General features: G+C 43.0%; 1 long non-coding RNA gene across 6 annotated transcripts in view; it reads left to right on the top strand.

The window, feature by feature from the left end:
- The window catches only part of LOC128699366 (uncharacterized), a 98650-nt gene that overhangs the window by 5041 nt on the left and 68911 nt on the right, over positions 1-24698 (top strand). For 4 of the 6 annotated variants that reach the window (XR_011393701.1, XR_008408590.2, XR_011393702.1 and 1 more), the window contains exons 2-3: positions 430-584; positions 1887-2049. This is a non-coding gene — a long non-coding RNA (uncharacterized lncRNA). Of the gene's footprint in view, positions 1-429; positions 585-1839; positions 2050-24698 lie in introns of all 6 variants that reach the window. The other 2 variants (XR_008408589.2, XR_008408588.2) reach the window with 2 other exon arrangements.

Genomic DNA, 24698 nt, shown 5'->3' with positions numbered 1-24698 from the left:
GTACACCCTCCTCAGTGTACACTAGCACGCAGTTACCACCTGCGTGTACAAAGGGAAGAAGGATCATCACGTGCCTCTCACATTGACAAATCAAAAAACCCTATTTCCCAGACAACTTTCTCTCTACTTCCTTCACACAGTAACATTCGTGACGCGGATTTCCACGTTACTTCCCAAAATTTTACAGAAGTTGTCTTTTCCTGGGAAGCTTTTATTAATATATTTTTTTTCTTTTCCATGTGGGGGAAGGCGTAGAATATATATATATTTTTCAAAGTATTTCTTTTTTTATATTTCGTGTTCTCGACTTGTGTGTTTCATCAGACTTGTCTCAGACTTGTCTCAGACTTGGTTAAAAATCGAACAGTGTTATTAACTGTTGTGTGTTAATTTAACATGTATCCTGACTGCAGTTTCGCACATTCACAGGTTAGACGTTTCTGCTGCACCAGAAACTTAAAAATGGTGAAAAGGCAAGAAAACGGGGAAAACAGCAGGAAGAAGAATCAAGAAAGGGAAGAGAAGAAATAAGAAAAGGAGGTTTTCATTTTTTCCTGGAAATTAAGTTTTCTGCCTACCACGAGGTAAGGATTTTGTTTTTAGCTCAGTTGCATTGATGAAGAAGCGCTAAATCCGTAAGTGTCTTGCACCTTCATGGTGAATGGGAGGCACTAAAATATTTTAATACCGGGGTATTACGATTTCTAGCACCCTTGTATTAAGATTTTAATACCCCTGGTATTAGCAATTTTATTACCCCTGGTAATAGCAGTTTTATTACCCCTGGTATTAGGAGTTTTATTACCCCTGGTATTAGCAGTTTTATTACCCCTGGTATTAGCAGTTTTATTACCCCTGGTATTAGCAGTTTTAATACCACTGGTATTAGGAGTTTTAATACCACTGGTATTAGCAGTTTTATTACCCCTGGTATTAGGAGTTTTAATACCCCTGGTAATAGATTTATTACCCCTTGTAATAGCAGTTTTATTACCCCTGGTATTAGGAGTTTTAATACCCCTGGTATTAGGAGTTTTAATACCCCTGGTATTAGTAGTTTTAATACCCCTGGTATTAGTAGTTTTAATACCCCTGGTATTAGTAGTTTTAATACCCCTGGTATTAGGAGTTTTAATACCCCTGGTATTAGGAGTTTTAATACCCCTAGTATTAGGAGTTTTAATACCCCTGGTATTAGGAGTTTTAATACCCCTGGTATTAGGAGTTTTAATACCCCTGGTATTAGGAGTTTTAATACCCCTGGTATTAGGAGTTTTAATACCCCTGGTATTAGGAGTTTTAATACCCCTGGTATTAGGAGTTTTAGTGCCCCTGGTATTAGTTTTAATGCCCCTGGCATTATGAGTTTTAACGCCCCTGGCATTATGAGTTTTAACGCCCCTGGCATTATGAGTTTTAACGCCCCTGGCATTATGAGTTTTAACGCCCCTGGCATTATGAGTTTTAACGCCCCTGGCATTGAGTTTTAACGCCCCTGGCATTATGAGTTTTAACGCCCCTGGCATTGAGTTTTAATACCCCTGGCATTATGAGTTTTAATACCCCTGGTATTAGCAGTTTTAATGCCCCTGGTATTAGCAGTTTTAATGCTCCTGGTTCTAGCAGTTTTAATACCCCTGGTAAAAGGAGTTTTAATACCCCTGGTATTAAAAATACCTGAAATTGAGCAGCCAATTAAATAGGGATCTTTAAAGCAGTCTCGTGGAAATCAGTGTTAATAATAGTATATGCAATTTTGAGCACAGTAATACTTGACCACAGCTTAATATTTGTAGCCGACGAGATGAGACGTTCTGAAATTTAAAACTAAAATCTTAGATGGTGTGAGGAAGCTGTAGCTGACAGATGGATGGCTCTGTTCCTAGAATCTGGTCCTTGTTGCCGTACACGAGCGTTCGAAATTTGAATCCGGTATGATGAGGGGTTCTCGAGTTGTGAGCGACAGAAAATTTGAAAAATTTGGAAGACAAATGGGAAATGTATTCAGGGACACAGTTTAAGTTGTGTTCACCTAAAAAATATTCCAAGGTAAGATTTTATCACTTTTTCTGAAATCCGTTGCTAATGAAGGCTGCTCTTGATCCAAGGAAATTGAACTACTACCCTAGACTCTGACCTGGTTTACCCCCCTCCCCTCCACCTCATTCTCCAGACACTATGATCCCCTACGGGTTTAGCTCTTCCCATTGGACACAACCATCGCCCTCGCCTGCAGAGTCCTACAGCGTCTGGGGTACCATGGATGATATGGTTTGACCCAGGACGACTAACTCTAGCCCCTTGGATCAAGAGCCTTTCATCAGCATCATTAGCCTACCATTAAAGCCCTGGTGGTTCGTAGATTCATTAAGATACGGGGAAATTTATGTATTCTAATACTGCCAGGCATTTTATAATTACATCAGTCATTGCTTAATTAGGCTAGTTGTTAATTTTAAATTTTTAGCTAATTAAGCTAATTAATTTTTAATTAGTTTAAATTATTCATTTTTAATTGGGATAGCTTATTCATTTTTAGGCTAAATTATTCATTTTTAGGCTAGATTATTCATTTTTAGGCTAGATTATTCATTTTTAGGCTTATTCTTTTTTATGTAGGTTAGATTATTCATTTTTAAGTACGTTAGATTCATTTTTTAAAATTAAACTAGATTATTAAATTTTAATTTTATTATTCATTGTTAATTAGGCTAGATTATTAGCTGTGCTTAATTCAACACTTTATTTACAACTGTCTCATTTCGGCCCTCTGGCTTCTTTATATAAAGGCGATGTTAATATTTTATGCATTTGTTTAATGCATTTGTGTGGGGGTAACCTAGTCTGTATCAGTTACTAGATTATTAGTTGCATAGTCTGACAAAATTATTAGTTTTGTCATTATTTTTGATATATAAAATATTTTATATACTATTATTCATTTTATAAGCCATTATTATTAATTTTTTAAAGTTCATATTCTAAGCTGGATTATTGAACAAAACTGATTATTCGTATAAGATTATTCGTTATATACTCACTGCAACCTAGATTCTTCATTTTATATAGGCTGTTCATAATGCAATACGCTGGCTTATCCATTTTTGCATAATAAGCTAGATAATTAGTTTAATTGAGCTAGGCTGTGTGGTATTTACTAGGCTAATTCTCTGCCAGTTGAGCCATGAAGTTGCTTGAAATGATTCCAGCACGGAAATGCTTTCTTAAAATTATTAGTTATTTGCATAATTTGTTTTGTGTGTTGGCCTGAGAGGCAGAGGCAACGGAAGTGCGGTTTTTTTTTTTTTTAGTCTGTGCCTCTACGAGCAACAGAAGAGTTTGTTGGCCTGAGAGGCAGAGGCAACGGAATTTGTTGAGAGGTTTGGAGCAACAATAGTGTGTGTGTTTGCGCGTGTGTGTGTTTGCGCGTGTGTGTGTTTGCGCGCGTGTGTGTTTGCGCGTGTGTGTGTTTGCGCGTGTGTGTGTTTGCGCGTGTGTGTGTTTGCGCGTGTGTGTGTTTGCGCGTGTGTGTGTTTGCGCGTGTGTGTGTTTGCGCGTGTGTGTGTTTGCGCGTGTGTGTGTTTGCGCGTGTGTGTGTTTGCGCGTGTGTGTGTTTGCGCGTGTGTGTTTGCGCGCGTGTGTGTTTGCGCGTGTGTGTGTTTGCGCGTGTGTGCGTGCGCGCGCGCGTGTGTGTGTGTGTGTGTGTGTGCGCGCGTGCGTGTGTGTGTGTGTGCGTGTGTGTGTGTGTGTGTGTGTGTGTGTGTGTCTGTGTGCGTGTGTGTCTGTGTGTGTCTGTGTGCGTGTGTGTGCGCGCGCGAGCGTGTGTGTGGGTGTGTGCGCGCGCGCGCGTGTACTCACCTAGTTGTACTCACCTAGTTGAGGTTGCGGGGGTCGAGTCCGAGCTCCTGGCCCCGCCTCTTCACTGATCGCTACTAGGTCACTCTCCCTGAGCCGTGAGCTTTATCATACCTCTGCTTAAAGTTATGTATGGATCCTGCCTCCACTACATCGCTTCCCAAACTATTCCACTTACTGACTACTCTGTGGCTGAAGAAATACTTCCTAACATCCCTGTGATTCATCTGTGTCTTCAGCTTCCAACTGTGTCCCCTTGTTACTGTGTCCAATCTCTGGAACATCCTGTCTTTGTCCACCTTGTCAATTCCTCCCAGTATTTTGTATGTCGTTATCATGTCCCCCCTATCTCTCCTGTCCTCCAGTGTCGTCAGGTTGATTTCCCTTAACCTCTCCTCGTAGGACATACCTCTTAGCTCTGGGACTAGTCTTGTTGCAAACCTTTGCACTTTCTCTAGTTTCTTCACGTGCTTGGCTAGGTGTGGGTTCCAAACTGGTGCCGCATACTCCAATATGGGCCTAACGTACACGGTGTACAGGGTCCTGAATGATTCCTTATTAAGATGTCGGAATGCTGTTCTGAGGTTTGCTAGGCGCCCATATGCTGCAGCAGTTATTTGGTTAATGTGCGCTTCAGGAGATGTGCCTGGTGTTATACTCACCCCAAGATCTTTTTCCTTGAGTGAGGTTTGTAGTCTCTGGCCCCCTAGACTGTACTCCGTCTGCGGTCTTCTTTGCCCTTCCCCAATCTTCATGATTTTGCACTTGGTGGGATTGAACTCCAGGAGCCAATTGCTGGACCAGGTCTGCAGCCTGTCCAGATCCCTTTGTAGTTCTGCCTGGTCTTCGATCGAGTGAATTCTTCTCATCAACTTCACGTCATCTGCAAACAGGGAAACCTCAAGAGTCTATTCCTTCCGTTATGTCGTTCACAAATACCAGAAACAGCACTGGTCCTAGGACTGACCCCTGCGGGACCCCGCTGGTCACAGGTGCCCACTCTGACACCTCGCCACGTACCATGACTCGCTGCTGTCTTCCTGACAAGTATTCCCTGATCCATTGTAGTGCCTTCCCTGTTATCCCTGCTTGGTCCTCCAGTTTTTGCACCAATCTCTTGTGTGGAACTGTATCAAACGCCTTCTTGCAGTCCAAGAAAATGCAATCCACCCACCCCTCTCTCTCGTCTTACTGCTGTCACCATGTCATAGAACTCCAGTAGGTTTGTGACACAGGATTTCCCGTCCCTGAAACCATGTTGGCTGCTGTTGATGAGATCGTTCCTTTCTAGGTGTTCCACCACTCTTCTGATGTGTGTGTGTGTTTGCGCGTGTGTGTGTTTGCGCGTGTGTGTGTTTGCGCGTGTGTGTGTTTGCGCGTGTGTGTTTGCGCGTGTGTGTGTTTGCGCGTGTGTGTGTTTGCGCGTGTGTGTGTTTGCGCGTGTGTGTGTTTGCGCGTGTGTGTGTTTGCGCGTGTGTGTGTTTGCGCGTGTGTGTGTTTGCGCGTGTGTGTGTTTGCGCGTGTGTGTGTTTGCGCGTGTGTGTGTTTGCGCGTGTGTGTGTTTGCGCGTGTGTGTGTTTGCGCGTGTGTGTGTTTGCGCGTGTGTGTGTTTGCGCGTGTGTGTGTTTGCGCGCGTGTGTGTTTGCGCGCGTGTGTGTTTGCGCGCGTGTGTGTTTGCGCGCGTGTGTGTTTGCGCGCGTGTGTGTTTGCACGTGTGTTTGCGCGTGTGTTTGCGCGTGTGTTTGCGCGTGTGTTTGCGCGTGTGTGTTTGTGTGTGCGCGCGCGCGTGTGTGTGAGTTTGCGCGTGTGTGAGCGCGTGTGTGTGTTTCTTGTGTTGGTGTGAGAACCAGAAACATCAACACCTCACGTAACATCTCTTAACTTGCGATTGTTTAAAAAGTGATAGTAACGAATATTACCTGATTTTATTAATGCTATAATCATTGCTACCAGAGAACACCAGCACTTTACAGAGAACACTGCACACGAAAGCAACAGCACTTTACAGAAAACACTGAACAGGAGTGCAACAGCACTTTACAAGGAACACAAGAAAAACACTTAATACTACGTAAAAGGAAAAACTAGAGAGAACACAAGAACAACTCTTACTGACCGTGTAATTTTCGACTCAGCTGGAAATTTACACCAAAATTCATCACGTAATTCCACTTTAAAATTTCTGCAGTACATCCATCACCCTGAATTTAATCTCGGGGATAAATTGTGCTTAATTCAACACTTTATTTATAACTGTCTCATTTCGGCCCTCTGGCTTATTTATATAAAGGCAATGTTAATATTTTATGCATTGGTTTAACGCTGTATAGAGTACCCGCAGTGTGTGGGTAGCCTATTGTGTATCAGTTACTTGATGCGGGCTTCAGAAATGTACTGGTATCTTAGTCTTTATGAATTACGTTATTTGCGGTTACCTTGTTCTGTACGAATTTCTGCACGTGGGAGTCGCCGCAGTGTCTGGCTACAGTGGTGGGTACAAATGCTGACGGTGTTTCCCTTGTTACATTTCCCCCCCCACAAAGGATGGGTTTCATACATAAACTAATGAAATCTGTCAGGCTGAGCTGGGAGACTTAGAGTCTCTAGGGCGATGGGAATATCGTGCAGCATTCCAGTGCTGGTACATAGTGGTGATGGTGGTGGGTAGTGCTTCTGCTCCAGTTTCTGCGGTGTAGTTTTAAGCACTGCTGGTGTTTGTGTTATCGAAGTAATCTCATTGCTGTCTGTCGGAGTTCACTCTTCGTTTTAGCTTTTGCTTCTGCTGTTTCTGCTTCTAGTGCTACTTACGCTTGAGTTACTGTTCTTTAAGCTTCTTGCCCGGTGTCAGCTTGTGCTGCTTCAGCTCTCGCTAATTTTCTTTCCGTTTAATCTAGAGTTTTTTCACAGGCTGCTGCTGTGAATGTTGGCTGCTGCTGGATTATTACTATTTTCCTACTGTTGTCAGTTGTTTGCCAATACTATCTCTTCCCCCGATTATTTTTTTTACTTTGACTGCTGCACTAATATAAATATTTTCCTAGCATCAGATGCAAAAAAATCATAAAAACATAACTCGCATTCAAATTCCATTAGCAGCATGTTTTCCACTCTCCCGACTTTAATATCAGCGGGTGACGCCACCGAGTTTGCATATTATTTGAAGGACGCAGCACGCTGGTAGATCTAATTAATATCAAGTTGTTTGACTGACAGTTGGCCTAATGTACTGTGAAGGTCATTTATGTCCTGACAATGGGAGAGGCAATGATAGTTGCGGCAAGACTAAGTGACATTGAAAATTATCGTGTTTTGAGGTTGCTGGTTGTCAGCGGAAATGTCTGTGGTGAGGGCGAGTGCAGTGAGAGAGACTGCAGTGAATACCTTTTTTTTATATAAAGGTTTCACTGTTAATGGTTTTACTCACTGCTTGTTGGCTGAGGTCATCTTTCAAGGTGACAAGAAATGACTTGTGATGATGACGGAGAAAAGTGATAGTCTGTGGTGAGGGTGAGTGGAAATGCCTGTTGACCTCTCCAAAGCATGTCAAGAAATTAGTTTGTAGGTGTGGAGAGGGCAGTTGGTGGCAGTATCTCTTCCCGCCCTCTGTCCATCTGTATGAAAGCCGGGAAAGCTGCGACTGAGCTCTTCTGAATTGCATAAAATAAAACAATGTATTTAAGTCATCAACCATCAAATCTGGAGCTTCGGTCAACTTGATCTTCATGCTCACAACTCTTACTTGTCCTTCGATACAAGCAAGGATGGCAGGGAAAGACTCGCTGGAAAAGTGGTGAAGTGTTCTGGATAAGAAACTAGACGCCGTACAAGGAAGAAATTTTCTCTAAACAAGAGTAATGTTGACGTGAGAGGTGGAGGAGAGGAGTGCCTCCTCAGTGAACCTAGTGGCGGCCAGTGCAAGAGTGACTGCCTGTTGTGCCCTTGATAGCGTTACGTGATGCTAGGGAAAGTCTCTCGATTCGATAAAAATAGAGCTAATCCTCCCCTTTCTTGGATCTGTTTTCCCCCATTCACCAAGTACTGTATGACCCCTACGGACTTAACGTTTTCCCATGACTAAAACCTCCAGACTGCTGGCTCGAGCGAGGGAGATTGCTGCATTGTGGCAGAATGATTCGTGGTGGTGAGAACAATGCTGACTTTTCTGTGTATGATAGAATATAGCAAATTGAACACGTTAACTGCTGGAGGGGTTTGATAGGAAAACTATCCCCTCTAGAGATGTATCGGCTGTGAAAATTTAGATATCCGCGGATGTGTATGAGGATGTCACGCTTATTTTGCGGATGCAAGAAATTGTTCGGATATTCTGCGGATGCAAATGTAAGATGCAAATGTAGTTCGTTTGTGGATGAAAAATGTGGAAGAGAAAATTTACCCCAATTCTTTCATCTGATGCAATTTTTTATTCGTTTTTATTAATCAAAATATTTTTTACTTGTTAATTCTCAAAATATATCCACTCTTATAGCAATATTTGTGTGTTGCTTAAGTTTCGCATACGGATAGTTTTGGTTTAGAAAGACACGTAAGCAAACACTATAACAAGGTCCTGGGACCTTGATCACTTCAGAAGTGATCAAGGTCCCAGGACCGAAACGTTTTCTAAAAAATATGTTAGTGTTTGCTTACGTGTCTTTCTAAACCAACTTGTCGGTATTTATTACCAAGGTTTATACCACGGATAGTTTTGTAAGGGCGAGAACCTTCATGGATCTGTGGTTCTAGGTTCTTCGTTATAACGTCTACGACTAAATATTAGATATTAAAAACTGGGTGGCTTATAAACACTTTAGTACGAAATTTATAACATTGCTTTAACCTGGCTTTAAAAAAATAAGCTCATAAAATTAGTTTAATATTGTGTATATAAATAACCTGCACATAGGAGCTTACGACGTTGTTTCTATCCGACTTGGACTATTTACAAAGTCACAATGAGACTTTGTAAATTGAAACGTGGTTATTTGTGTATTGTTCCAATCGCGGTATTGTCCCTTTCTGTTCCTTATTGGTTTTTAACCCTTTGCCAGGGGAAAAGATTGATGTAGTCTTCATGAGCGCCCTCTCCTCGTTAGATCGAACCTGATTACCTCCCATTTCCCAAATTTATCGCTTCCCAGTCAATATAATAAAATCTCTGTAGCCAGACACACGCACAGTGACCACTACCAGCATTCACTGTGTTGTCTGGGAAGCTGGTGGCTTGCGCTGGCAAAAATAAACGAGTCTTCTGCCGTGATGAAGTCTGAGGATTACAGTTTCAATCAACACTGCAAATTGGTTGCAAACAGTAGGCGACACTTTCCTCTCATCTGTCTCTCCCCTCTCATCTCTCTCTCCCCTCTCATCTCTCTCTCCCCTCTCATCTCTCTCTCCCCTCTTTTCTTCTGAGCTGACAATTGCGGATGTTTGGTTATGAAGGGTTAGTTTTATTTAGTTACCACTCTCTCTCTCCGTCTCTCTCCGTCTCTCTCCGTCTCTCTCCGTCTCTCTCCGTCTCTCTCCGTCTCTCTCCGTCTCTCTCCGTCTCTCTCTCTCCGTCTCTCTCCGTCTCTCTCCGTCTCTCTCCGTCTCTCTCCGTCTCTCTCCGTCTCTCTCCGTCTCTCTCTCTCCGTCTCTCTCCGTCTCTCTCCGTCTCTCTCTCTCCGTCTCTCTCTCTCCGTCTCTCTCTCTCCGTCTCTCTCTCTCCGTCTCTCTCTCTCCGTCTCTCTCTCCGTCTCTCTCTCTCTCCGTCTCTCTCCGTCTCTCTCTCTCCGTCTCTCTCCGCCTCTCTCTCCGTCTCTCTCCGTCTCTCTCCGTCTCCGTCTCTCTCCGTCTCTCTCTCTGTCTCCGTCTCTCTCCGTCTCTCTCCGTCTCTTTTTTTACACAGGGTTTGGCAAGGTTAAGCATCCCTAGCTTTATTGACAAGCTATTTACAGGTTAAGGATTCCTAACTTTATTGGGAAGCTAAGAGCTGTTACCTACATCAGCTCATTTGAAAGCATTTTTATTGTTATGAGACATACAAGTAGTCTCAGTCTCTCTCTCTATCTCTCTCTATCTCTCTCTCTCTCTCTCTATCTCTCTCTCTATCTCTCTCTCTATCTCTCTCTCTATCTCTCTCTCTATCTCTCTCTCTCTATCTCTCTGTAATAAAGTTGGTAGAATTACCGACAATATGTAAAGTAAAAGGACACAAGTGCAACTAATGTGACATTTATTGTGGCAACGTTTCGCTCTCCAGGAGCTTTATCTCTCTATCACTCTCTCTATCTCTCTCTCTATCTCTCTATCTCTATCTCTCTATCTCTATCTCTCTATCTCTCTCTCTATCTCTCTCTCTTTCCCCGTCTCTCTGATGCGGTTCTTGCGATCTGCGTGCCGCAAACGATACGAGAAAAATGCGCAGTGATGGGAAGGAACGGGGAGGGAGGATTTATAGTATCAGGAATGTCCAATTATTAGTACACAAACCTGTCTGTTGAACTACATGACCATAGTTTGTATCACTATGTATGTCCCTGGAACACACTGTCCAGTGCACACATCACCAGTTTTTTTCTATACCCATTAAAGCAGTAACCCCTCAGCAGCGGGGTGCAAAGTTTAACCTTTTCCTGCATTTTCACTCCTACACACCATTTTATTCTTTACCATGTTTTGGCTTCTGTCTTTCTTACATTCTTTGTTTTTTTTTCTCTCTGTCGTTCTCTCTGTCGTTCTCTCGCCCTCTCTCTCTCTCTGACGTTTCATCTCTTTATTTAGTAATCCCTTTTTTTTTTTTCAGTTTGCCAACTCGTGTACATTGAAAGTTATTTTTCCCGCTTGAAATACCTTACTGCATAGCAAATTCTGCCAAATTCTCTGTTTCACATAACCTAAAACTCTTCGGTATCTTCTGTCAGTACTTAGTTAATTTCACTCCGTTCTCAGAACGCTCCTATCCACCATTCATCATATCCGGATTGTATATCGGATAAAGCATAACTATGGCAATTTTGCTATAGGAATCTGTTCAATGCTAATTTCTGCAGTGTCTTCCGTTATAATATTCCTTATTTTTTCCTGCTTATATTAGCATCTATGCTGATTTTTTTTGAGAGAGAGTTAAGCGAGTTAATGATAATTATTCTGTAAATTAAGGTGTTCATGGCAATCTACAACACCTTAAAGATACCTCCAACACGACCACCACCACCTCCAACACAGTAACCCTCGCCACTTTTCACACCAACATTCAGAGCCTCGCACAATTTCCTCTCACGGAGGAGCGAGCTCTACTTATCACATCCAGCCTCCCTTATCTTGACATATGACCACTCTCCCTCGCTCACAAGCTCTCTCTCTCTCTCTCTCTCTCTCTCTCTCTCTCTCTCTCTCTCTCCATCGCATTTTCCTTCATCCCTTGCTCTTGTTTCTCACAATAACCTCTTCCATTAGCTCTGCCTCTTCTCCCCTATTCTTCCCTGCTCCTCCCTGCTCCTCCCTGCTCCTCCCTTGCCTTCCCAGCAAGTCATACAGGGTAATGCAGGAGCTGAATGTCTGGCTCTTTTCCTGCAAAAGGAATCTTCGCTTTGAAAGTAACCTCTGTCACATGAGTATACCGGCCAACACATTTCACCCATAGCCACCTGGGAAGCTTGTCTCGTGCCGCTGATTGTGGAATTCATTTTAATAGTTTTCTCTCGGCTGAGGTCTTTCCGCCTTCGTCGAGATCTTTATAATTACCGAGGTGCCTGTAGGCATCTCGGGGAAACTTTCAGGATTGTCTTTTGATATTGATTAATGGGATTTCTAAATGATGCTGGCTGTTTTAACTTGGATTGATGGTATTAGTGTTGTGTTTTATTAATGCTCGATGGATTCATTTATTATTTTTGTTTTCGGTAGGTGTTTTGTATTCTTTTGATTGCTAAGAGTGGTGAGTGACCTACCCGGTCAAGGTGCTCTGTTAACGTCGCTGCTCCTATTGCTGCTATTTCTGCTGCTCTTATTTTAGTTGCTATAACTATTGCTACCCAAAATATGAGACATTCAAGCAAAAATCCTTAAATACATACACTTCTGTGTCGTGCCGAATAGGTAAAACTTTCGTTTTTGGCTTAAATAGCAACGTTCTTCTTGCCGAATAAGGCAAGCGAAAATTTGTGTATGCAATAATTTCACAGGAATCATCCTGAATCTAACGAATAAATGTACTTCATTGTGTTTATTATTAAATTATTGTAAACTTGTCTAAAATATGTTCAGTTGGATTAGGGTAAATTAAATTGCGCTTATAATAACATTAGGTAAGTTTTCTAAGGTTCTTTTGGTATAAAATTATTAATTTTTACATTATCATAAATGAAAAAATATATCTTCTAGCGTATAAGAAAATATTTTAGAAATTTGTTAACTGACCAGTTTTACCTATTCGGGACTACGTATATATATGCAAAGCAACTACAGGAGGAGTTGAATAATAGCTCTAGGCCTTTCGTGTTGCAATCAACACATCAGGAGCTTGCAAAATTGCAGAAATGAGTAAGAGATTTTAGCAGATTCGTTCTGAGGGACCGCCAGCACTTGTACCAGGTCAAGTTTCACCACCAGCACTTTTACCAGGCTAGGTTTCACCGCCAGCACCTGTACGAGGTCAGGTTTCACCGCCAGCACCTGTACGAGGTCAGGTTTCACCGCCAGCACCTGTACATCAGGCCAGCACTCACCACTAGTTTTCAACGCCGAAGCTTCATCAAAAGCAGGACAGAGAATTCTTTTGTTCATTTATTGGAAAATAACTGCGTTGATGAGATCAAAGCAAGCGAGGTAAGGGGAAGGGAGGAGTGCGTGTGTAACGCACTTTGACGAGGTGAGGGAGACAACGACAGGATATTAACTTCCTTCGTTGTATTTCACTGCCCTCTCAACGTAGTAGCACTGTCGTTAACGTACACTGTTCGCCAGATTGCGCTGATTTACTCCTGAATTATACCTGTGTTATATTTTCAGGTTCGCCAAAAAAGTAATAGATGTAATAATTATAACTGAAAGTGGTGGTTTTAAATTCTGTATATTAGACTCGGTGAACGTATTTATTCAGTGGTAGGTTAGAACACGCGATTTTCTCCTTATGATTCCAAGTCTTGAAATCGCAATGTATCAAAAAATTTTCCCATAAAAGTATCTCTGTTATATAAAGTGGAAATATTCAGTTAAATACTCTTTTCTTTGATTTTCTTAATGTGGTATTTTGCTCTACCTTCTCAGCGAAGAGTGGATATATGGGGAAAAAATAATGCGTAGAGCAAGCCTTGTTAATTTCAAAGTTTCGTTCTTCATATATGTTTATCCTGAGAGAAACTTGTAAATAAAAGTGTTGTATTATATCATTTACTCTTATTAAATAATTATGGGCTTGTCAGTATTATGCATCACTAGCATTGTGTGCTCGTGGTGGTTTGTGTGTCCCAGTCACACTATTATTTAATGTTACGATCATGTTACTACTACCACCATCACTACTACCATCACTACTACCATCACTACCACCATCACTACCACCATCACTACCACCATCACTACCACCATCACTACCACCATCACTACCACCATCACTACCACCATCACTACCACCATCACTACTACCATCACTACTACCATCACTACTACCACCACTACTACCATCACTACTACCATCACTACTACCATCACTACTACCATCACTACTACCATCACTACTACCACCACTACTACCACCACTACTACCACCACTACTACCACCACTACTACCATCACTACTACCACCACTACTACCATCACTACCACCACTACTACCACCACTACTACCACCACTACTACCACCACTACTACCATCACTACTACCATCACTACTACCATCACTACTACCATCACTACTACCATCACTACCACCACTACTACCATCACTACTACCATCACTACTACCATCACTACCACCACTACCACTACCACCATCACTACCACCACTACTACCATCACTACCACCACTACTACCACCACTACCACCACTACTACCACCACTACTACCATCACTACTACTATCAATGCCACCACTACCATTACTACTACTACCATCACTACTACTACCATCACTACTAACCACCATCACTACTAACCACCATCACTACTAACCACCATCACTACTAACCACCATTATCACTACTAACCACCATTATCACTACTAACCACCATTATCACTACTAACCACCATTATCACTACTAACCACCATTACCACTACCGCCATTACCACCACCGCCATTACACCACCACCACCATTACCACTACCACCATCATTACCGCTACCGTATCTTATTGACGCCTTCTACCCTTTTCTCGCCTTAGTTGATAATGATTCAAGACGAACCGAAACATCATCAGGAGCTTCCTCTCCTAAAGACTATTTTTCAGGTAAATTGTTCCAGACTCCGCATTATGAATTCCTAGTCTTGAGTATGGGATGCGAATGAAATCTAAGCGAGAAAAAATACCAGCTCTTGGCAGCACTAGTATAGAAATAATTGCAAGTTAGCGGACGGGCAGCTTGCTAGCCGGTGCTCCATAATGCAAGAAAAGGCAGGAACATGCACTCTAGTGTCCTGTTTACTTGACAGCCCTCTCTCCCTTCGTACCCCTCCCCCTTCGTACCCCTCCCCCTGAGAACGAAGAGTGACGGAGAGCATTTTGCCACTCTAACGTAGTTTAATATATCTGTGGCGGGCGTACATTTTGTGTACACTTTGGGGCGGAAGTGCAGTAATTGCTCATGCAGTCTCGTCCGTGTACACTTTGTGGCCAGCCTGGAGTATTAAATTTTAGATCTTTTCGCTGTACAATATGCACAAGATACGTGGTGTTTTTATGCACCCTGCAACTGGTCATGGTGAATTATGATCCAGGTGGATCTGTCCTCTCTCTGGATCGTACCTCAATGCCTGTCATTCCCTAAGCGCTGTATGATCCCTACGGATTTAGAGCACACAAGAAATACCTTAATTTTTTAAATGGGTGAACCTGTAAGCCAGCTGAAGGAGTCGGTCAGATGGCCAAAAGCTTCAGCTGTGGGTCATGACTAAGACCCGAGTCGGGAAACACTTCTCCTGTTTCTTGACAAACCTTACCTAACCTAACCTACGGATTTAGCCCATTCTGATTATAAAACATTCTTTTAAACTCGTGGCCAAATAGTATACAGTGCGCATTAGCAAGTTCATAGTCAACGTGAACCTTGCGGTCTCTGAGCAGTAAGCTGTGTGTGTGTGTGTGTGGGGGGGGGGGGTGCTACGTTGTATTAAGTCATATAATATTGTAGCATATGCGAGTCAATATTTGGTAGCGTTGCACCTCCTCTTGGGAGTTACGTGAACTACACTGTGGTCTTAGCGCAGTGTGTTCTCTGTGTGGCGTTTGTGTTTTGTAGCTGTTATGGATATGATTTATTCTTGAGACCCCCCTCCCACACACACTATCACACTCTCACACTAACACACAAACGCTCTCTCCCTCTCTCTACAAGGGTTGTAAAGTACTGTACTTGACGTGAGGTGCGAGCCTGGTTCCGTTGTTTCTGAGCGAAGAATAGATGGGTAAATAAATATCAGAGAAAATAGAGGAGACTTCAAGATATATTTGTGTGTGTGTGTGTGTGTGTGTGTGTGTGTGTGTGTGTGTGTGAGTGAGTTAGGTGGGTATAGTATTTTTCCTTATTATAATTTAATTCATCAGCGCTGCGCCGCAGTCCTATTGCACACGCGTTACAGAGTGAAAACAAAAGCTAGCTATGTCTTCCCTGTTCTATTCCGACAGGCAGAAAGGGTTTCATCTGTCAGTTTGAGCTGGGAGACTTCAGTAGGGCACTGATGATAGAATCGAGTTTCTCTTAATTCTTTCACTAATTACATCTACCATACACTTTACCAGGTATACTCAACAGGCTTATTTCCCTATAAGTTTTTATCCTTTTTGTCCCCTTTGCCTTTATAAGAAGGAACTAGACATGCTCTCTGCCAATCCCTAGGTACCTTCCTCTCTTCCATACCTTTATTAAATAAATGCACCAACCGTTCCAAAACTGTATCTCCACCTGCCTTTGACATTTCTGTCTTTATCCCGTCAATCATAGCTGGTTTACCCCCTTTCATTCTACCCACTGCCTGAAGCACCTCCACCACACTCGCAAATGCTGTGCCTCCCTCCTACCAGATGTTATACCTCCCTGCCCAATGCAGGAAATCACAGCTTCCCTGTCTTCGACATTTAGCAGATCCTCAAAATATTCCCTCAATTTTCCAGATACCTCCAACTCTCCATCTAATAACTCTCCTCTCCTATTTTTAACTGTCAAGGCAATTTGTTACCTAGGCTGTCTCAACTTATTAATCTCACTCCAAATTTTTTTTCATATTCTCAGCAAAATTTGTTAATAGCATCTCGCCCACTCATTCGCTCTTCTTTTACATTCTCTCACCACACTCTTAACCTCTCTTTCTCTCCGTATACTCCTCCCTCCTTGTATCACTTAGTGGGTGAGGGAGGGAAGAAGAACGATTAGTGGAATGAGTTAGAGTAGTTAGAGAGAAAAAGTTAACATATGAGCAGTGTATTTTTATCAAGGAATTATTAAAATGTTTTAAGTTTTGGTGCTCGGGATCAAAAAAAAAAAATCTTGGAAGTTCGACTTTTTTGATTTTGAAAATGTGACCTTGTCTTGTTTGACCCGTGAATAGTTTGACCTTTAATTGAATTCTTGTAATTAAAATATGATAATCCGACAAACACTATAGGTATTCACTTTGGAGGGATAGTTAATAAGTAATGTTCAGTTAGTTTTCCCTGCTTTTCTTGTACTTGGTTTCTTGTGCAGGAGAAATGTTGGAACAAAGTGTACAGCAACCCCAGCAGTGTGTGCGAGCCAGTTAATAAACTTCCCTGGTACATTACACCTTGCTACTTCCCCTCTTTCAGGTGGATTGAACTCTCGTTTTATACTTCAGGTAGGGTTGTGTGTGTATTAGAGAGAGAGAGAGAGAGAGAGAGAGACAGACAGACACACACACACAGAGACAGACACACACAGAGACAGACACACACAGAGACAGACACACACAGAGACAGACAAGGTTAGTTCCAGAGCTAAGGGGAATGTCCTATGAAGAAAGAGGGAAATCGGCCTGACGACACTGGAGGACAGGAGGGTCAGGGGAGACATGATAACGACATATAAAATACTGCATGGAATAGACAAGGTGGACAAAGACAGGATGTTCCAGGGAGGGGACACAGAAACCAGAGGCCACAATTGGAAGTTGAAGACACAAATGAGTCAGAGAGATAGTAGGAAGTATTTCTTCAGTCATAGAGTTGTAAGGCAGTGGAATAGCCTAGAAAATGACGTAGTGGAGGCAGGAACCATACACAGTTTTAAGACGAGGTTTGATAAAGCTCATGGAGCGGGGAGAGAGAGGGCCCAGTAGCAACCGGTGAAGAGGCGGGGCCAGGAGCTAGGACTCGACCCCTGCAACCACAAATAGGTGAGTACAAATAGGTGAGTACACACGCACAGACACATACACACGCACAGACACACACACACGCACAGACACACACACACGCACAGACACACACACACACACACACACACACACACACACACACAGAGACACACACACAGAGACACACACACACACACAGAGACACAGAGACACACACACACAGACACACACACACACACACACACACAGACACACACACAGAGACACACAGAGACACACCGAATAAGAACACTAATTTCCAGTCTCGTAGGCCCTATCATACCAGTTCTTAAAGCTGTGTATGGAGTCTGTCCTCCACATCCCCACCCAAGTCCTTCCACCGTATGCCAAATTCATATGTACGATACTCTCCTCTGGTGACGGTACGCTCGGTACACTACCACGAGGTAGTTCTTTGAGATTTACAGCCTGTCTTCTTAGTCTGCTCTTTGTTTTCAGCCTGTTTTTTTTTTTCCTTATCTGGTTTTAATGGTGCTGCGTTTAATGGTTGTAAATTCCAGCGGGTACTTGACTGATCCTCCCTGCAGACTGTGAAAGTCGTATGGCTTTTCCCTGTCGTTTTCGTGCTTCACTCTCCGTAAGTTTTTTATAGGCCGTTGTCATTGTCGTCATTTAGGTATATCAGGAACATATATTTAATATTAACGAGTCTTTAGTGAAGCCACTTACGGCTTCACGTTCTTACGTTTTCTGAAGTATCGTGGTTCATGTTCCCCCGTAATTCCCGCTTGCCTTTCAAGTTTGTGGCTCTGACTCTTGGGTATCACAGGAGCAAATGTCCTTTTTTTTGCTATCCCGAAGTATGTAGTTCGTTACCCCCTCTCTTCTGCTGCTTTATCACTGTTTCCCTGTCGTAAAACTCAAGTAGGTTCGTGAGACAGGATTTATCGGGTCTAAATCCTTGATGATTATAGTTTATGAAGCCAGTCATCTCCAGCTGCTACACCACTCCCCCTTTTTTATTACCGTTATCTCTGCTTTCTGTAGTTTTTACATGTTCCAGGGTTTCTCGTCTTGTAGGGTAAGCCACGATGGCTCGCTTTATTATGGGTATGAGGGTCTCTTCATGCTCCAACATGCCTATTGGGTATTCAGCCTTGTTTGTTTTCCCCTCTATTTACTTTTCCACCAGACTCTGTCTCTCGTCTCTCCCTATCTGAAATTTAATTGTTTCTTTAACCCCCACATCTGTCTGTTTTTCTCTTATTCACTCCCAGCAGATAGTGGAAGTACAGGAATCTGTAACCACCAGCACAAAGGGCTTCATTTATTTCGTCTACTTTTTCATCCGACTCGGTTTACCTTTCAACCACCCTGAAACACGCACACAAAAAGTACTTGCTTATATCTTTATGCCCCATAAGCGTCTTCAGCTTCCGCCTGTGGGCCCTAGTCAGTCTTTTTAATTCAAACAGTCGATCCCTTATCTGCCTCTTAACCCTGAGACCTCAATCTCTCTCTCAAGTGTTCAGGTGAAATTCCTTGAACTCCTCATAGCGCATTACTTACATTTCTGTGAGTAGCTTTGATGCTGACTTACGAACCTTCTCTAGCTTCTACAAGAGTCCACATGCGAGCTCCACACTGGTCCAGTGAGTGGCAGATGCAACTCAGTTTGGTAAAGTGCAGAGAACGAAAATATCCACGCTCGATGATTCGTCTGATAAATGTCGTGCACACAACTGATTTTTTTAGGATCCTAAATGCTGCTCTGAAATTGCGTAGGCTTGTGTTCGCGCTTTACATCACACACATACAAACACAATTTTACAAATTTCATCTGCTGATGAGGCTACTGAAAACGAACTGTCTTAATTTTGGAAGATGAAGGCTACAGGTGGGCACTGTTATTTTTTATTCTGAATACTCGGTAATAAGGTCTTTCAGCAAAGTAAGAGAACCGTAATACAAAAATGCGAGTCATAATAGTCCTTCAGAGGTGTTCATTAAGGGCCAGAATTAAGGTGCTATACCACCGGGTCCTATTTTAAAGCATATTTGTGGAATAACGTGTAACCTTTCTTTTATTTAAGTGAATATTTTGGATGTAGTAATTCTTGGACGTGTAGTTTAGTGGCCGAGCGCTCGGCTAGCAAGCAAAGGAACCCTGGTTTGATTCCCTGAAAGGATGAGACTTATGGGGAAGTCTTTTACATCCACTACACATGTTCACCTAACAGTAATGAAAGTATCTTAGTGTTATTAGACTGTTGTGGGTGGCATCCAGTGAAGTGCTAGCATAATTTAGAAGCTTTGAAATAAGCAGAGATGCGATAACAGCTCTTAACCTGCCCATTGCCCATTCAACCGTGTAAAAAAAAAAAAATGGAGATGGGTGGCACTCGGGAAAATAGAAAACCAATATTGAAATATGTAATTTTTTTTTTTTTGGGGGGGGGGAGGGTATTGATTAATTTTCATTTAAAGGTGATTAGGGAGAGCTTGGCTGTCTCGTGCCTAGCGGACGGAGGATCGAGCCTTCAGTCATTCCTTGCTCCAGAATTACCCCCCCCCACTGCCCTTTTTGTGCAAAACGTTGATCTGGGGTAAAAGACCCTGTTAATCCCGATTACCTCTCGGGCGCTCTTTTACCCTACGGATTTAGAGCTGCCAACTAAAAAAAAAACAGGCATTTTAGCATGTCCGTTGTACAGTAGCTGCATATCCAGAGATGTCGGTCTCAACCCGACTGGTCCTGGTCTGGAATTCCAGCAGGTCTCGTGGGAGAATTTTCATGGACGGCCGCACCTTGTGGACCTGGACCCACTTGGTCCAGGTACAGGCTAGTGATGTCATCAAAAGCGCCGTGTAATTGGGAAGTAGTGATCAAACTCGCATTCTGCTCCAACCCGGAGACGTTTTAAGGCACTTTCTGTCCCCATGATTGAAGAAATGTGTGTGTGTGTGTGTGTGTGTGTGTGTGTGTGTGTGTGTGTGTGTGTGTGTGTGTGTGTGTTTGTTTGTTTTAGAGAGAATTAGCTTCTTTTTTATTATAATAATAGAGAGAATTAGTAATCAACTCTCGAGATTTCTTACTCATTTCTGCAACTTTGCAAGCTCCTGATGTGTTGATTGCAACATGAAAGGCCTAGAGCTGTTATTCAACTTCCCCTTTGGTTGTTTGCATCTTTTATCGCGTGTTCGCGATTCTTGATATATTATATAATATATATATATATATATATATATTATAATATATATATATATATATATATATATATATATATATATATATATATATATAATGTATATATATGGCCTTGTATGGGCCAGTAGGCCTTCTGCAGTGTTCCTTCATTCTTATGTTCTTATATAATGTATAATAATAACGTAATTGAAGGCGTCGAAATCGTGTAGTGGTGACCTGGGTTAACTGTGGCGACCAACAACCTCCAGTAACAACCCTGAAGTGGAAATATAAACACACATGCAGTATAATGTGATCCTTCATCGACAACGTTTCGCCCACTGAGCTAAATGATGGCACAGACAAGCTTTACCAAGTCCATTGTGTCGATATTTTACACCATTTATTTCAACCCTGAAGTGGAAAAGAACACTGAGAACTTTTAACTTATTTATTCTCCACACACTTTCCCCCCTCCCCCCCCCCCAAAAAAAAAAAATAACTGATGAAATCATTCTCTTTTTTATGGAAAAAGTTCCGCGGGAACTCCAGGTTAGCTACGCAATATATATGAAAATTTGAGTTGTCACAGTTGTTGCCTGACAGAATTTACACCGTGACGGCAGAGGGCTCCTCCTTTTTGATTTAAAATGATTTGATGCCTGCGTACGGCTCTTGATTCAAGGAGGTGGCGTTACCTGCAGTGGATTGAATCTGATGGCCACCTGTTCCCCAGGCGCTGTATAGCCCTTACGGTTTTAAAGCACCCCTATAATGACTATAATGATTTAAGTTGCTTGTTGCAACCTTGTCAAAATTTAAATCAAGTTACGAGAAGGTGTAACTTATCTAATAAGTTACATTTAACAAAGTTAAGTAATATATGTAATGCCTTTATATAACTCTGGTCGTCTACCACCTATAGGTAGGACGACCTGGAAAAGAAGAAACACGTTCACCATCACTCACACTGTCACCGTCTTGACAGAGACGCAGTGATACCTACAGTTCAGATGCCCCTCCGAACTGCAAATATCCCCACCCGTCCTCCAGAGTACAGGCACTGTACTTCCCACCTCCAGGACTCAAGTCCGGCTAACAAGATTTCAGTAATTTGTTGATTAAGCCACTTGAATAATTAGTTGATTTAATATTTAAATTATTAACTAATTATTAAAGTTATCTATGATAGGGGAAAGCGTCTTTTATTGGTAGAGAGGAAGGTACCTGCTAATCTCTCTCCCTCTTTCTCTCTCCCTCCCTCTAACTCCCACCCTCCCTCCCTCCCACCCTCCCTCCCACCTCCACACAACATTTACATCGCTATCACTTACAAAGTCAAAGTGAGACGGAACATCCATAACTCGCCTCACCACAATGTTGTCCGCAACAACAACACCGCCGTAAATTTGCATAACAAAAACAGTAACGTCAATGGAGACTGGAGCGAAAGTCAACAAGTACGAAACAAATACCACCATTTTTCGTCTTTGTAGGCCTCTCTGTGCCGCTTGAGCCGTGTACAACAGCTTGAAGTTTGACCGTGTCAGTGCTTGACAGTGCTTGCCTGAGTCAGTGGTTCTTCAGATGACACAGAAGAAGGGTTTATATATTCGGTGTTCCTAGGCAGTGATGTATTGGTGGCCTTGTACATGACGTAAGTTTAGGGAGGGGGAAGGTGCCTTGATGCCGGTGGAGGGCTCTTGATTGAAGGGAATTGGATCTACTCTCCCCGGTGGATCGAATCAAGTTCCTTCTCGCTTCTGAGGCGCGGTGCGAGAGCCCGGGATGGGTCGAGCTTTGTCGGATAAGTACTAGGAATGTTACACGAAGTCTTATCAGTTCTCCATTACCACCACCACCCACCACTATTACCCTAACTATCACCCCCACCACCCCTCCACTATGACCCCCACCACCCCTCCACTATGACCCCCACCACCCCTCCACTATGACCCCCACCACCCCTCCACTATGACCCCCACCACCCCACTATGACCCCCACCACCCCTCCACTATGACCCCCACCACCCCTCCACTATGACCCCCACCACCCCTCCACTATGACCCCCACCACCCCACTATGACCCCCACCACCCCTCCACTATGACCCCCACCACCCCACTATGACCCCCACCACCCCACTATCACCCCCACCACCCCCCACCACTATCACCCCCACCACCACCCCACCACTATCACCCCCACCACCACCCCACCAATCATAATCACAATCCCCTACTACCACATTTACCTACAACGATACCGTAAAGAGGATGTACTCACCTATTTGTGGTTGCAGGGGTCGAGTCACAGCTCCTGGCCCCGAGTCACAGGTGCGTACTCCTACCTAGTGTGCATATAACAGGTGATCTTAGACACACTTGCTGCCGCTTAGGTTTAAAAACCTAATAACCAAGCTTTTTCCCCTATGGAGCGATAAGCAGAAAACAACTAACACTCTGGTACCTATTTAAAGCGACGTAAAAAGGGGCAGGTGTTAAAACACTTGCTCCTGCGTATCGACTAACCAAGTATTCGAGCCTATGGCCATTAAATTGAGTAGACTATAGCGAGGTAGGGTATGAGGCAGCGTGGGTGGGTACTGACGGGCGTGGGCGTGAGGGCAAGCAAATGCAGAATGTGGAGGATTGAGGGATTATACTAAATTAAATTATGGTGTTAATGGGATTTGAAATTGGTCACCGAGGGTACACAACTAGAATTCTGACGTATAGATGCGTGAAGGCATATTAAGAGAAATGTAAAGGAATATGAATTAAGAGGTGTGAAAGAACTGGGATTAAGAGGGATTAGAATAGACAGAAACTGGAGTGATTTGAGGAATGGGGGTAAAGAGGGATGGGAATCGCCAGGTGGAAGATTAAATGTGACGCGCTGAGATGGGAGAGAGAGATGGCTGGTTCAGAAGCGGTTTGAGATGAAAGATGCTGAGGAAAGAGATGTAAGGGGGATACGTATGTTGTAGGAATAACAAAGATACTTGGAATTTGTAATTAATATTTTTGCTGACAAATGCTAAACCTGTATGGGTTAAAAAGCGCCAGGGACATGGTAAGTTTTTCATAGGAAGGAAGGCTTCATCTCCTCTAATCAAGAGCCCTTTTACTAGCCTCTAGCTCTCCTATTCGAAGATCGAAGGGATGTAAAGAGCTCTTGATTCAAGGGACTGAGCTACGTACTTCCTCAGATCAAAATTAGTTGTCTTTCATAACTCAGGCGTTGTATGGTCCTCTACTGGCTTCTCACCTTCAACCAAAAATAATACTGTGGACTGTTGTTGAAACAGTAAGAAATAGAAACATGCTGGACAAGAGCTAAGGGAATGGCTGAAAGCCTGGGAATGGGAGTAGGTTGCGACAACGCCGGGAATGGGAATGGATGGTGGCCCAGTCTAGAATGGGAGTAGATGTCGAGAATGTGAAAATATGGTGCGTTGGTTGGTGGCTCAGTACTGAGAATACTGGAAGAGCAGGAATGTAACCGAGATTCTGGCGAGGGAAGTAGGTGGCTGGATAGGAGGTTAGAGGGAGGTGGATAGGAGGTGGGTAGGACGTTAGAGTAAAATAGTATCGGAGACTTTAGTGTTGGTTAATTTCTCTACTTCACGAGGGTTAAGACTGCATGTCATCAGTCCACCACCAGTAAAAAATAGACATACACCTCTCGGTATATACATAGTTATATCCTATCTGTGTTGTGACGAAGGTACCTCAAGATATTACACCAGGTACCATAGACTGATGCAGTCATTGACTAACTGAATCCAGAACAGCTAGAAGTCTCCTCAAAAGACGCATCCTGTGTTCTCTCCTGGTTCACTCGTCTTCACTGCCTCCCAGGGGACAAGCAGTGTCCATTACTAGGATTGGATTATATTGGAAAGTCAAGTGCCATGTTCCTCGGAGTGACAGGTGTATGTCTCATGGTACCTCGGGGAAAGTCAGAGCAATGCGATAGGCAGGTACTTCCATAATAGATGCACATTCTTACCTAGATATACTGTACACACACACACACACACACACACACCCAAAGTGTAAACACACGCATTCCCAAATGTACACAAATGTTGACCCAAATGCACACGTACACTCAAGGGTACAGATGAACTCACTAAAGT

This window comes from Cherax quadricarinatus, chromosome 61 (assembly GCF_038502225.1).
Source record: "Cherax quadricarinatus isolate ZL_2023a chromosome 61, ASM3850222v1, whole genome shotgun sequence".
NCBI lineage: Eukaryota > Metazoa > Arthropoda > Malacostraca > Decapoda > Parastacidae > Cherax > Cherax quadricarinatus.
Note: the sequence above shows the minus strand (reverse complement) of the source record. Positions and strands in the feature narration are given on the sequence as shown.